Source organism: Primulina huaijiensis, chromosome 17 (genome assembly GCF_012295235.1).
Source record: "Primulina huaijiensis isolate GDHJ02 chromosome 17, ASM1229523v2, whole genome shotgun sequence".
Classification (NCBI taxonomy): domain Eukaryota; kingdom Viridiplantae; phylum Streptophyta; class Magnoliopsida; order Lamiales; family Gesneriaceae; genus Primulina; species Primulina huaijiensis.
The window spans coordinates 16,875,919-16,888,573 of record NC_133322.1 but is presented as its reverse complement, the minus strand read 5'-3'; the positions used below and the strand labels follow the sequence as shown (position 1 = coordinate 16,888,573).

The 12,655-nt window shown below is 32.5% G+C and overlaps 1 long non-coding RNA gene across 2 annotated transcripts in view; it reads right to left on the bottom strand.

Annotated features, from left to right (window-relative positions):
* Nucleotides 1–3,407: 3,407 nt before the first annotated feature.
* The window catches only part of LOC140963680 (uncharacterized), a 16,671-nt gene continuing 7,423 nt past the window's right edge, over nucleotides 3,408–12,655 (bottom strand). The window contains exon 8 of one of the 2 annotated variants that reach the window (XR_012172726.1): nucleotides 3,408–3,659. This is a non-coding gene — a long non-coding RNA (uncharacterized lncRNA). Of the gene's footprint in view, nucleotides 3,660–5,624; nucleotides 5,838–12,655 lie in introns of those variants that run through there. The other variant, XR_012172727.1, reaches the window with a different exon arrangement.

The window sequence follows — 12,655 nt, the reverse complement described above, 5'->3', positions numbered from 1 at the left end:
GGGTCGAACGTTTTGGCAACTCGGGTCTGGAAGGGTCCTAGCATGGCTAGGACCCCTCGCGCGTAGCCATGGAGGAGTTCCATGGAGAAGGGACTCCTCGCGCAACCGGTGGCAGGGGACAGCACCCAAGGGGGATTGCTCCTGGGGCTGGGTGGTAGGTCCATCAGGGTCCAAGGGTCATGGGCATGGGTCGGGCTATGGGCTGGGGAGGCTGGGTCGCTGCTGGCTCGAACCAAAAGTGGAAACCGTGAGTGAGCAAGAAGTCGCGCATGTGGTCCTTCTGAAATCAGGGGCTTCGCTGCTGGGTTCTAGGGAATGGGCTAGGTCTGGGCCGGGTCTGGACATGGTCCAGGGATGGCTAGGGTCAGGTGGGGCTCGGTGGTTAAGGGCTGGAAGAGTCCTAGAGTCACTAGGAGTTTTTATGCAAGAGTCAATCCATGTGCGCGGGTTTGGGTGAGTTTCCAGAAGGTTTTTGAGCGGGCCAAGGCTGGTTTTTCAAGCTGGACTTGGTCAGTAGGGTCCCTAGGTGGGTTGGCTTGGGTTTGGCTTGAGGTGGCTTGGGCGTGGCTCGAGTAAATTAGGAGATGGCTCGGTGTGTTCGATAAGGTGTCAAAAACAAAAATAATAAAGCTAAAATTGAATCCATGGGTCCACGGGTGTGGCTCATGACTTGGAAGGGTAGAATAAATAATAAAAATATTATGTTTAAAATTTGAGATCAAAATAATGAGTTTTGGATTTATTCGGGATTTAATCGTCGCATGAAACGCTAATTAACGAGTTAATTGAAACGCCTAGTTTTAAGCTTCATAAAATTACGAAAAATTATATTTAAGCTCAAATAATTATTAGAAGTCTAAGTTTTTAATTTGGAAATTTTATATTAAGGTTTGGTTTAATTCAAGATTTAAAACGCATTGATACGTTATATTTAAAGATTAAATTAAAAGTCTTCGATTTAAGATAAAAAAATGATAAAATTAATGTAAGCTTAAATAATTATTTGAAATATGTTAGAGTCAACGTAATTAAGAAAATGTTAGAAACGTGAAATTTTACGTCTAGAGCAAAACGGTCATTTTACACCTAAAAATTAGGAAACGTCATGGCAGTGTCCTGAATGCTATTTTATATGCTAATATGATTGTTTTCAATTATTATGGATATTTATGAATTTTTATATGTTCATTTATGATTTTAAAATGTTCATGGATTTTATGGTTTAATTATCGACATTTAAAAGATATGTTGCATCTTGGTTTAAAGAAAAACGTTATGTGCATGTTTAAATTTTATAAAGTGATGATAATATGAAACGTTGAAGGAAGTGAAGTAATTGTGACTAATACGGTGATATGTTGGAGATATCGTGAGGGTTATGGTCTGAGTGGGAGCCTCACGATCGTGTTTCCTTGGATACGGATATGAATATATATACGATGATATGTTAATACGTAAGACCAAGGCTCAGTTGATCGGTGAGAGTGTTGCTGGTGTCGCCGCCGCCCAGTGCTGTGGTTTCATGTAGATGGATCCATCGCCCAACATGTATACGTAGATGCAGATGAACACGAAAGTCACAATTAACGATCTGAATTCAACGAAAGGAAAAAGGAATACGTATATGTTGATGATGATATGAATATGTTGATGATGATATGAATATGAACATGTCTATGATGAATATGAGTATGTTTATGTTTATGAAAATTTTTATGATGAATATGAGTATGTTTATGTTTATGAAAATATTTATGAAAATGTTTATGAAAAGTTTACGGAAATGTTTTTATTTAAAGTTTATGCATCATGAAAATGTTTACGAAAATGTTATGTTTTAAGTTTATGCATCTTCTTGAAAACGATATGTTAAATACAAGTATTTTCACTGTTATATGTGGTCTGTATATGTATTACTTGTTATCAAAATTATGGTGTGTTGAGTCTTTAGACTCACTAGGTGTAATTGATGCAGGTGATTATGATAATAATGCTTATGGAGGTCTTGATGGTTGGCTTTGCTGTACTGAAGGTGCACATAACCCGAGGACCGACGCTTGTTTTCCGCACTAGTTATGATTTATGATTTTAAGTGATGTTAAAGATATTTTTACGATGATTTATTTATGAGTGGTTTTTGAGAGGTTATAGTATGTGATATACTTTTCAAATAATGTTTTTAAGGGTTGGTAAAATGTTGGATAATTTGATGTTTTAAACTATTTTCTTTTGGATTTTTAAATGGTAGTTGGTTGTTTTATTTTGAAAATGGTGTCAAAGTATTTTAAAGTATATATATGTAAATTTTGAATTATGGAGGAGAAAAAAAAATTTAGTACTTTTTAATAAAACGAATAGCAGACGTTTCAAAAATGGTGTGCAAACTTTATAAGAGCTTATACGGTCTCAAACAAGCTCCACGACAGTGGTACAAGAAGTTTGATGGATTCATGAGTAATAATGATTTCCTGAGGTGTCAGGCTGATCACTGTTTTATGTGAAGAAGCTTGATGGTTCTTATATCATTCTACTACTATACACAGACGATATGTTAATAACAGGAGCTTGTCTAGAAGAGATTGATAAAATCAAGTAACATTTATCAAAAGAATTTTCTATGAAAGATTTGGGTGCTGCAAAGAAAATCCTTAGAATAAGGATCTTAAGAGATCGGGTGACTGAAATCTTTAAGTTGTCTCAAGAAGAGTACGTGAAACAAGTGATTAGCATATTTAACATGGATGAAGAAAAACCTATGAGTACTCCTTTGGCTAGTCATTATAACTAACCAAATCACAATCACCGTCGACGAAGCAGGAACATACTTAGTAAACAAGGTTCCTTATTCTTCTGTTGTCGGAAGCCTCATGTGTGTAATGGTTTGCATGAGACTAGACATAGCACATGCAATAAGAGTTGTTAGCAGGTTTATGAACAATCCGGGAAAACAACGCTGAGAAGCTGTTAAATAGACTATCAGGTACTTGAAAGGTATTGTTAGTTTATCTTTATGCTTCAATAGGTCAAATTTGGGCTTACAAGGTTTTGTCGACGTCGACTTGGTTGGTGACATGGATGATAGAACTGTGTATGTGGTCATATTAGGTGGTACGGTAGTAAGTTGGTTGTCTAAATTGCAAAAGATAATTGCACTTTCGACTACTGAAGCTGAGTACATTGCAGTTACAGATGCTAGTAAGGAGATGATATGGTTGAAATCCTCTCTGGAAGAACTGGATCAAAGGCTTGATGGTAGTAGATTTGAAACGACTACTTAAAACACTGCTAGAAATTTTATTTTATTTTATTTTTTTGTAAACTAATCTCAAAAATTTACATTTAAATACATGCATGCAATAATAGCTGTCAACCACCTATTTTAAAATCAAAGTACTCAACTATTGATAAAAATATTGCAGTTAAAAATAAGAGAAAATCGTCAAACCTTAGACTGTCGTGTAAAATAAAACAAATGTGAAGCATGCAAAAATCCTGACAAATCATCGACATGTAAAAAAGAAAGTGTATGAAAATATCCACGTTCACTCCTAACTCATAAACATAATGTGCGGAAAGTGTGGTCCTCGGGTTAGCGTGCGCACATCCAGCCCTGCCTACTCAGTCTTTGGCGCCTCCAGTCTCCTCAACAATATGCTCACCTGAATCAATCACGCCTAATGAGTCTAAAGACTCAACACACCTATAACGTTACAACAAGTACATATACATGACATGCAACAGTGAAAAGTACTGTATTTAACATACATTTCATTATCTTAAAAACATGAACTTAAACCTATCGTGTCAAAGTATAACGTGTCAAAAACATTTCTCATCATATCAACATATACGTGTTCAATTTCTTTATTTGAATTCAACATAAACATTTAAAACATGTCAAATTGTAATCAGGGCGCTGCCAGGACTGACAACTCGACCCGGGTGCAAAATGACAATTTTGCCCCTCGAAACTCTACTTGACCATTTTACTTCTGGACCCCAAAATTTTGACACGAAGCCAACCAAACTCCTTAAAACACCTCAAAACATATTTATAATCTTTTTCTAAACGTAAACTCGAGCCCATGCAAGAACTTCTATAATTCGTTTTGAAACTTGGACCGGGGTCCTGATTTTATTACGAATTAACCCGAAACTCAACCAAATCTTTCCAAACTTAAACCATGCATTAACCGTACCCTACCAGCCCTTAAAACCACCTAGACTAGACCACTTAAGACCCTCAAATAGCACTTGAAAGTTGTTGGATTTTTCTGCACAAAAGCGAGCTGAACCCTAGTGCGCCTATCTTCCGAATTCTCGACCCTAGACCAAAACCAACTAGACCAGCCTCGAACCAACCACTCCTAGCCCACCTCTGGACCCTCCTGGACCGACCTAAGCACTGCTCTCAGCCCCATTCACGTTGTTGAGACAACCACCCGAAAGTCATCACACAAGCTCCAACAATGACACCCCTTGGCTTAACTCCCTCGTTCGGCCCTATGACCCCGACCAACAGTGTTTGGGCTGTCCTAGGCCACGACTCAGAACCACCAGGGTCTGGTCCAAGGCTTTGAGCAGCCCCCTGCACCGCCGGCTCACTCGTATCTCATGATCTAACCCCAGCCGAGACCACCAACCAAAAAAAAACGATCGGCCCTCATCAAGGCGTGACTACCTTGTGACTCCAACACCTTGACACCTTAAATCTCAACATGTACAGCCCTTTAACCCATAGCCATAGCAGCCGCTCGCACAATAATCAAGAAAACGTGAGTTGCATAAAAAAAAATTCACAACAAAACCTTCCAAAAACGAATCAACATATTATATCTATCCATTCCTCATGCAAACACACACATCAGCATAAAATAGCATAAATGATGAGAAAGAAACCTTTTAGGACGTGCCTTTGCGTTATTACGCTCGAAAACCTGAAGATACACACACGCGTAGAACTTGCACCGGAAAAACGGAGAATGAGTTCTTTGCCAAAAGCTCGAGAAAACCTAAGGGGAAGGGCTGCTGAATTTCGAAGGAGGCTGCTGAAGGTTGCTGAAGGGGGCAGCCAAATATGAGAGAATTAGGTTTAGGGTTTAGTTGGTAGGTTTTAATAAAAATATTAGTGTATAATGGACCCTAATCAAAATAATTACGTCTAGAAGAATTTTGGACGCATTATTCATTAAATAATCTCATTAAGCTCAAAAACTCTCCCGAAAAATATTTCGTTTAGATACGTTTTTGAAAATATTACCTGAACCTTCAAAAAGTCAACCGACTTGCTAAAATTTACATACTAGTTTAAAATATGACCCGGCGAGTAAAAATACCCAACCAAGGCTCAACTTAAAAAATCTCACTTATATACATATATATTAAATAATTAAAAATAATCATTTAATAAAATATTCTTCCTTAATTATCCTCGATTTCCGTTCCTCGTTCGAACGCGAAAAACTACTAAAAGCTCTTATGCATGAAACTTTAATAAACCCTGAAATAAAACACATGTTCATGCAATAATCATGCAATAAAATAATTAAACACATATTTTGTAAAACCCTAGATTGCATGCAGTCGGGTTATGTAGCTCGAATTTCCAAGACCTTACAACGTTATACTATGATAGTTAGAGTGCTATTCATTTAATAAAAAATCCTGTTTACCATGCTATGACAAAGCATATACATGATCGATATCATTTCATCATATCAGTACTGGAAGATGAAGTCTTGATGCTTGAAAAGATTCTTGAAAGTAAGAATCCAGCTGATATGCTCACGAAGACTGTAACCATTCACAAACTGAAGTTGTGTTCAACTTCTGTTGGACTGCAAGTATAAATTGAGAGATATAAGCTATCAAATTGAAGTGTTAAGACAATATTGAAATCAATTATTCAAGTTGGAGAAATTTTAGGTGAGATGAGCCAACTTTATTAATGGTGATTGGAAGATTGCAAATGTACACAATGGATTTTGTCAACAATCGTGTCAAATTTTGTTGTTGGCTGCAGAAAAAGAAAATCGCTTCCTTTGTTCATATGAGAGGAATGCACCTATAAATAAGTGCATCATTTGCAATGTAATATCATCCCATCGGAAGACTTTTTAAGAATTCCAAAACAGATAAAGCAAGTTTTTTTTTTTTTGGCGTTGAGAGGTTCTCTTGTGTGAGTCAGAGAAAATATTTTCTATATTATACTCGGGTTCAAATTTTGAGGGATCGAGTATTTTGTATACACTTGTAAATTTCTCCCTATAATAAAGATTTTTGAAGTAGTTCCACCGCCATGCTTGATTTTCAAGTCAAGGAAAATGACCCACTTAATAAGATCTTGGTGGCCGAACTTCCTATCTCGTCGTCATCTAAATTGTGGATCCTAAAAAGGGTGAAAATTATCTCAAAGCACCAAATTCGTTCTTGGTGATGGACGATTTGAAGGTGTCTAGTACACCGGCGAGCTCCATTCTTTCCAATATGTATATGTTGGACATTCCACTATGTGATGTTGAAAAACAAATGCCGGAGATTGGAGCTAAAATAGTTAGTGAGATTTTATAACTTTTGATTTTTTGCTTTGGTCTATGAAGTTTTTAATGGGATTTATATGTTTTGGTGCTGTAAGTGTCATGCTTACTTAAGACAGCTCTTACCTCCACGAGTGTTTTAACCGATGGACTTAAAAAAGTTCTTGAAATGATAAGTATGGAAAAAAGCAAGGTTTGAGAAGTACTGTTGCTTATTGTTAGATTCGCAGACCTTTATTTTGATTGCTCTTTACCGTATATACTTATTTAATCATATTATATTGTTGAGCCAACTTGTTCATAGATTTTATTTCATATACATTAGTTTTATGTATACAAACTAAAAATTCTTGTAAAATTAGGAAATATCATAGAATGAAATCTAATTCTTGCCATTTTACCCGCGGTCTTTTACTGTTCCCAAGGAAAGGAATAAGAAACCAAATATAATTTCAACGAAGTTTTCCTGTGACTGAATAAATAGGACCATCTTGGTCGATTTTTGTACAAATGCTTTTAAAATCATGTCATTCATACCCCAGCTTTTCCGCAGATCGAGACCATTTTTCTTAGTCTTCATTTCCCATGGCGTACGAGAAATCATGCTGGATATTGATTTTTCGCTAGCACAGGCCCTCCAACAATGTCGTTATCTGATAAATCCACTACCCAACATGATTTTTCGTACACCATGAGAAATGAGGACAGATGCAAGGAAGTTTCGAATTTCTTAATCTATGAACTTGACCTTCCTCCACATGTTTTCTCATATCCATATGGTCCATACCAAACATGCTCGAATACAGATTATGTATGCTCCCAACACCATTGTCACAATCATCACCACAAAACCGTTTAACTATTCCCAAGAGAAGGATAAAGAAACCAAATATGATTTCGACAAAGTCTTCCTGTAATTGAATAAACATAACTCTCTTGGTCGATTTTTGTACAAATGCTTTTTACATTTACGCCATCTGTACAACAGCTTTTCCGCAATCTGAGACCATTTTCTTAAATTTGACGGCACTAGATACATCTTCTCTCGTTTCCCATGTATACGAAAAATCATTTTGGATAGTAAATTTATTTGATAACGACATTGTTGGAGGACTCGTGCTGGCGAAAAATAATATCCAGCATGATTTCTCGTACGCAATGAGAAATGAAGACATATGTATCATGTGCAGTCAAATTTAAGAAAATGGTCTCGGACTACGAAAAAGCTGGGGTATGGATGGCGTAATTTTAAAAGCATTTGTATAAAAATCGATCAAGAGGATCCTATTTATTCAGTCATAAGAAGACTTTGTCGAAATTATATTTGGTTTCTTGCTCCTTCCCTTGGGAATAGTTAAGGACACGCAGATAAGATGGCAAGAATTAGATTTAGTTCTATGATATTACCTAGTTTTACAAGAATTTTTAGTTTGTATACATAAAACTAATGTATATGAAAATAAAATCTATGAACAAGTTGGCTCAACAATATAGTATGATTAAATATGTATATACGGTAAAGAGCAATCAAAATAAAGGTCTCATTCGACGAATCTAGCAGTAAGCAGTTGTATTTCTCAAACCTTGATTTTATCCAAACTTATCACTTCAAGAAATTTTTTAAGTCACTCGGTTAAAACACTCGTGGAGGTAAGAGCTGCCTTAAATAAGCATGGCACCTACATCACCACAACATATAAATCACATTAAAAACTTTCTGAGACCAAAGCAAAAAATCAAAAGCTATAAAATCTCACAAACCATTTCACCTCCAATCTCCCGTACTTGTTTTTCAACATCACATAATGGAATATCCAACATATCCATATTGGAAAGGATAGAGCTCGCCGGTTTACTAGACACCTTCAAATCGTCATCACCACGAACGAATTTGGTGCTTTGAGATAATTGTCACCCCTTTTGGATCCACTAAGTTCATATGACGACGAGATAGGAAGTTCGGCCACCAAGACCTTATTCGGAGGGTCATCTTCCTTGACTTGAAAGTCAAGCATGGAGGTGGATTTATAGGCGTAAGAAAGTTTCGAATTTCTTAATCTATGAACTTGACCTTCCTCCACATGTTTACTCATATCCATATGGTCCATACCAGACATGCTCTGATACAGATTTTGTATGCTTCCAACGCCACAGTCACCGTCACCACCACAAAACTGATTAACTGATCACAAGGAAAGGAGAAAGAAGCCAAATATGATTTCGACAAAGTCTTCATGTGACTGAATAAACAGAACTCTCTTGATCGATTTTTTTACAAATTTTTTTACAATTACGCCATCCATACCCCAACTTTTTCGCAGTCCGAGACCATTTTCTTAAATTTGATGGCACGAGATACATCTTCCCTCATTTCTCATGGACTACGAAAAATCATTTTGGATAATGGATTTATCAGATAACGACATTGTTGGAGGGCTTGTGCTAGCGAAAAATCAATATCCAACATGATTTCTCATACACTATGGGAAATGAGGACATATGTATCCTGTGCAGTCAAATTTAAGAAAAATGGTCTTGGACTGCGGAAAATCTGTTGTACAGATGGCGTAATTGTAAAAACATTTATACAAAAATCGACCAAAAGGATTATGTTTATTCAGTCACACGCGAGAAGAAGAATGCTAAAAGACAACAGATTTTATCCGTTGTCTTTTAGTCTGAACAACTGATGTTGTAGCCACTGTTGTTAAAAACCCGATCAACGACAATGGATAAAAACCGTTGTCTTAGGTAACAAAGACAACGGTTTTATAACATTTAAAAAATGTTATATTATGTGAGCTACTACAACGTTTTTGCAACAAATTAAAAACGTTGTTCGTAGTTTACAATGACATTTACGCAACGAATAAAAACTGTTGTCTTTGAAAAAATTGATTTTACAAACCATTTTCTATTATATATATATCTATTATCTATTACTACCATAAATATATGAGTTGAATTGTGAATTTACATATATATCCTTATCTTCATTAAATAATATTCATTAATACATGTGATCACTTTGTTTGTTTTGCTTTTATTTATTAATTAATGGAATCTATATTAAATTGAAAAAAAATAAATTTAGCATCCATTTTTTTGTGATGAAATTTGCAATCCATTTTTTAAAAAAACTTATATCTATAATGAAATTCAAAATGATAACAATAATAAATATATGTTTTTTTTTTGTTTTTTCCTAACTATTATTATTACGATTCAAAATATATGATTTTAAATTGTGGATTTATATCTATGTCATTATCTTCATTAAATAACATTCATTAATATTGAAATTAAATTGAAGAAAAATAAAATTTAGCTTCAATTTTTTCTGATGAAATTTGCACTCTATTTTTTAAAAAAACTTATATCTTTAATGAAATTCACTAGGATAACAATAATAAATATATGTTTTTTGTTTGTTTTTTTCCTAGCTATTAATAACTTCTAAAATAAATTGAAGAAAACTGAATTTTAGCTATCATTTTTAGAATGAAAAATTTAGTTATTATTTTTTAGAATAAAATTTAATTTATTTTCCACTTTTTGGAATAAAATTTGCACTCAATTTTTTAAAAAACATATATCTCTTTGATAAAATTTAAAATAATAGTAATAATAAATACATGTTTTGGTTTGTTCTCCCATCTGTTAGTGAATTCTAAAATAAATTGAAGAAAATAAAATTCAGTTACCACTTATTGGAATGAAATTTACACTCTACGTTTTTTTTTAAAAAAAACTATATCTTTAATGAAATTTAAAATAAATAGAATAATAATGAAATTTACGTTTAATTTTTGTTAAAAATAAACTATATTCTTATTTTAAAAATAATTATTTTTGTTTTATTTATCTCGTTTTTTGTTTGATTTGTGAACTCTATCTTTATTTTATAAGATGTCATTTTGTTTGATTTCAATTTTTTCATTAATTAGAAAATTTTAAAATAAATAGAATAAAAATGAATTTTACGTTTTTGTTCAAAATTTTATAGTTATCTAATTTTTTAGTAGGTATTCTGTGAACTGGTATCATGATATATATCCCTGAGATAGGTTGATCTGGTCCATTTTCAGAGTGAACAACAATGTTTTTTCATGATTCGAATCGGATATGAGACATGTTTCACAAAATTGATTGGTGAAACAGTCTTATATGAGTTTTTGTGCCAATTTTTATTTTTAACTAGAGTAAATTACCATCCATGAATAACATAAATTGTGTGAATTTACATGTATGTCCTTATATTCATTAAATAGTATTAATAAATACATGTTGTTTTTGTTTTTTTTCAGGTATTAATGATTTTTACAATAAATTAAATAAAAATGAAATTTTAATTTGGAATAATAAAATTTACAGGCCATTTTTTATATAAAAAATTATATCTTTAATGGAATTTAAAATAAGCGACACAATGTCAGCAATATGCACAAGAACTTTCTAAGAGTTCATCCATCTCAGTACTACTATCACTCATGCAAATTTAACCTAACAAAACTGAATGATAGTGAAAGATTAATCTTTTAGTTCAAACATTTCTTGATCTTCATATTTTTTCCTAGCTATTATTATTACGACTCTAAATATATGATTTTAAATTGTGAATTTACATCTATGTCCTTATCTTCATTAAATAATATTCATTAATACATGTTACTTTATTTGTATTTTTATCTATTAATTAAAAAAATCTAAATTAAATTGAAGAAAAATAAATTTTAGTCTCATTTTTTTAATGAAATTTGTACTCTATTTTTTAAAAAAACTTATATCTTTAATGAAATTCACAATGATAATAATAATAAATATATGTTTATTGTTTGTTTTTTCCTAGCTATTAATGAATTCTAAAATAAATTGCAGAAAACTGAATTTTAGCTGTCATTTTTTAAAATAAAATTTAAATTTATTTTGCACTTTTTGGAATAAAATTTGCACTCATTTTTTTAAAAAAAATATATATCTCTTTAATAAAATTTAAAATAATAATAATAATAAATACATGCATGTTTTGGTTTGTTCTCTCATCTATTAGTGAATTCTAAAATAAATTGAATAAAAATAAAATTCAGTTACCACTTATTGGAATGAAATTTACACTCTATATTTTTTTATAAAAAAACTATATCTTTAATTAAATTTGAAATAAAAATAATAATAATGAAATTTACGTTCAATTTTTTTAAAAATGAACTATATTCTTATTTTAAAAATAATTATATTTGTTTTATTTATCTCTTTTTTTTGTTTGATTTGTGAACTCTATCTTTATTTTTTAGGATGTTCTTTTGTTTGATTTCAATTTTTTCATTAATTAGTAAATTTTAAAATAAATAGAATAAAAATGAATTTTACGTTTTTGTTCAAAATTTTATAGTTTTCTAATTTTTGAGTATGTCTTCTGTGAACTGGTATCATGATATATATCCCTGAGATAGGTTGATCCAGCCCATTTTCAGAGTGAAAAACAATGTTTTTTCATGATTCGAGTCGGATATATATGAGACATGTTTCACAAAATTGACCGTGAAACAGCCTTATATGAGTTTTTGTGCTAATTTTTATTTTAGCTTGAGTAAATTACCATCCATGAATAGCATAAATTGTGTGAATTTACATGTATGTCCTTATTTTCATTAAATAATATTAATAAATACATGTTTTTTTTTACAGGTATTAATGATTTTTACAATAAATTAAATAAAAATGAAATTGGAATCAAAGTTCCAGTCCATTTTTTATAAAAAAAAAATTATATCTTTAATGGAATTTAAAATAAGCAACACAATATCAGCAGTATGCACAAGAACTTCCTAAGAATTCATCCATCTCAGTACTACTCTCACTCATGCAAGCTTAACCTAACAAAACTGAATGATATTGAAAGATTAATCTTTTAGTTCAAACATTTCTTAATCTTGAGGTCAAATGTTTTATTTGTTACCCAAGATAAGACTTTTATTTCTTATAATTGTGATGTATTGTGCAAAGCCATATACAAAACTAATTGTGAAATAATGAGAATTGCACTGACGTAGGTGTCAATTGGTCAAACCGTAAAACTTTATGTGTGACAAACCCAAATAATTATTTGGTGCCATGAG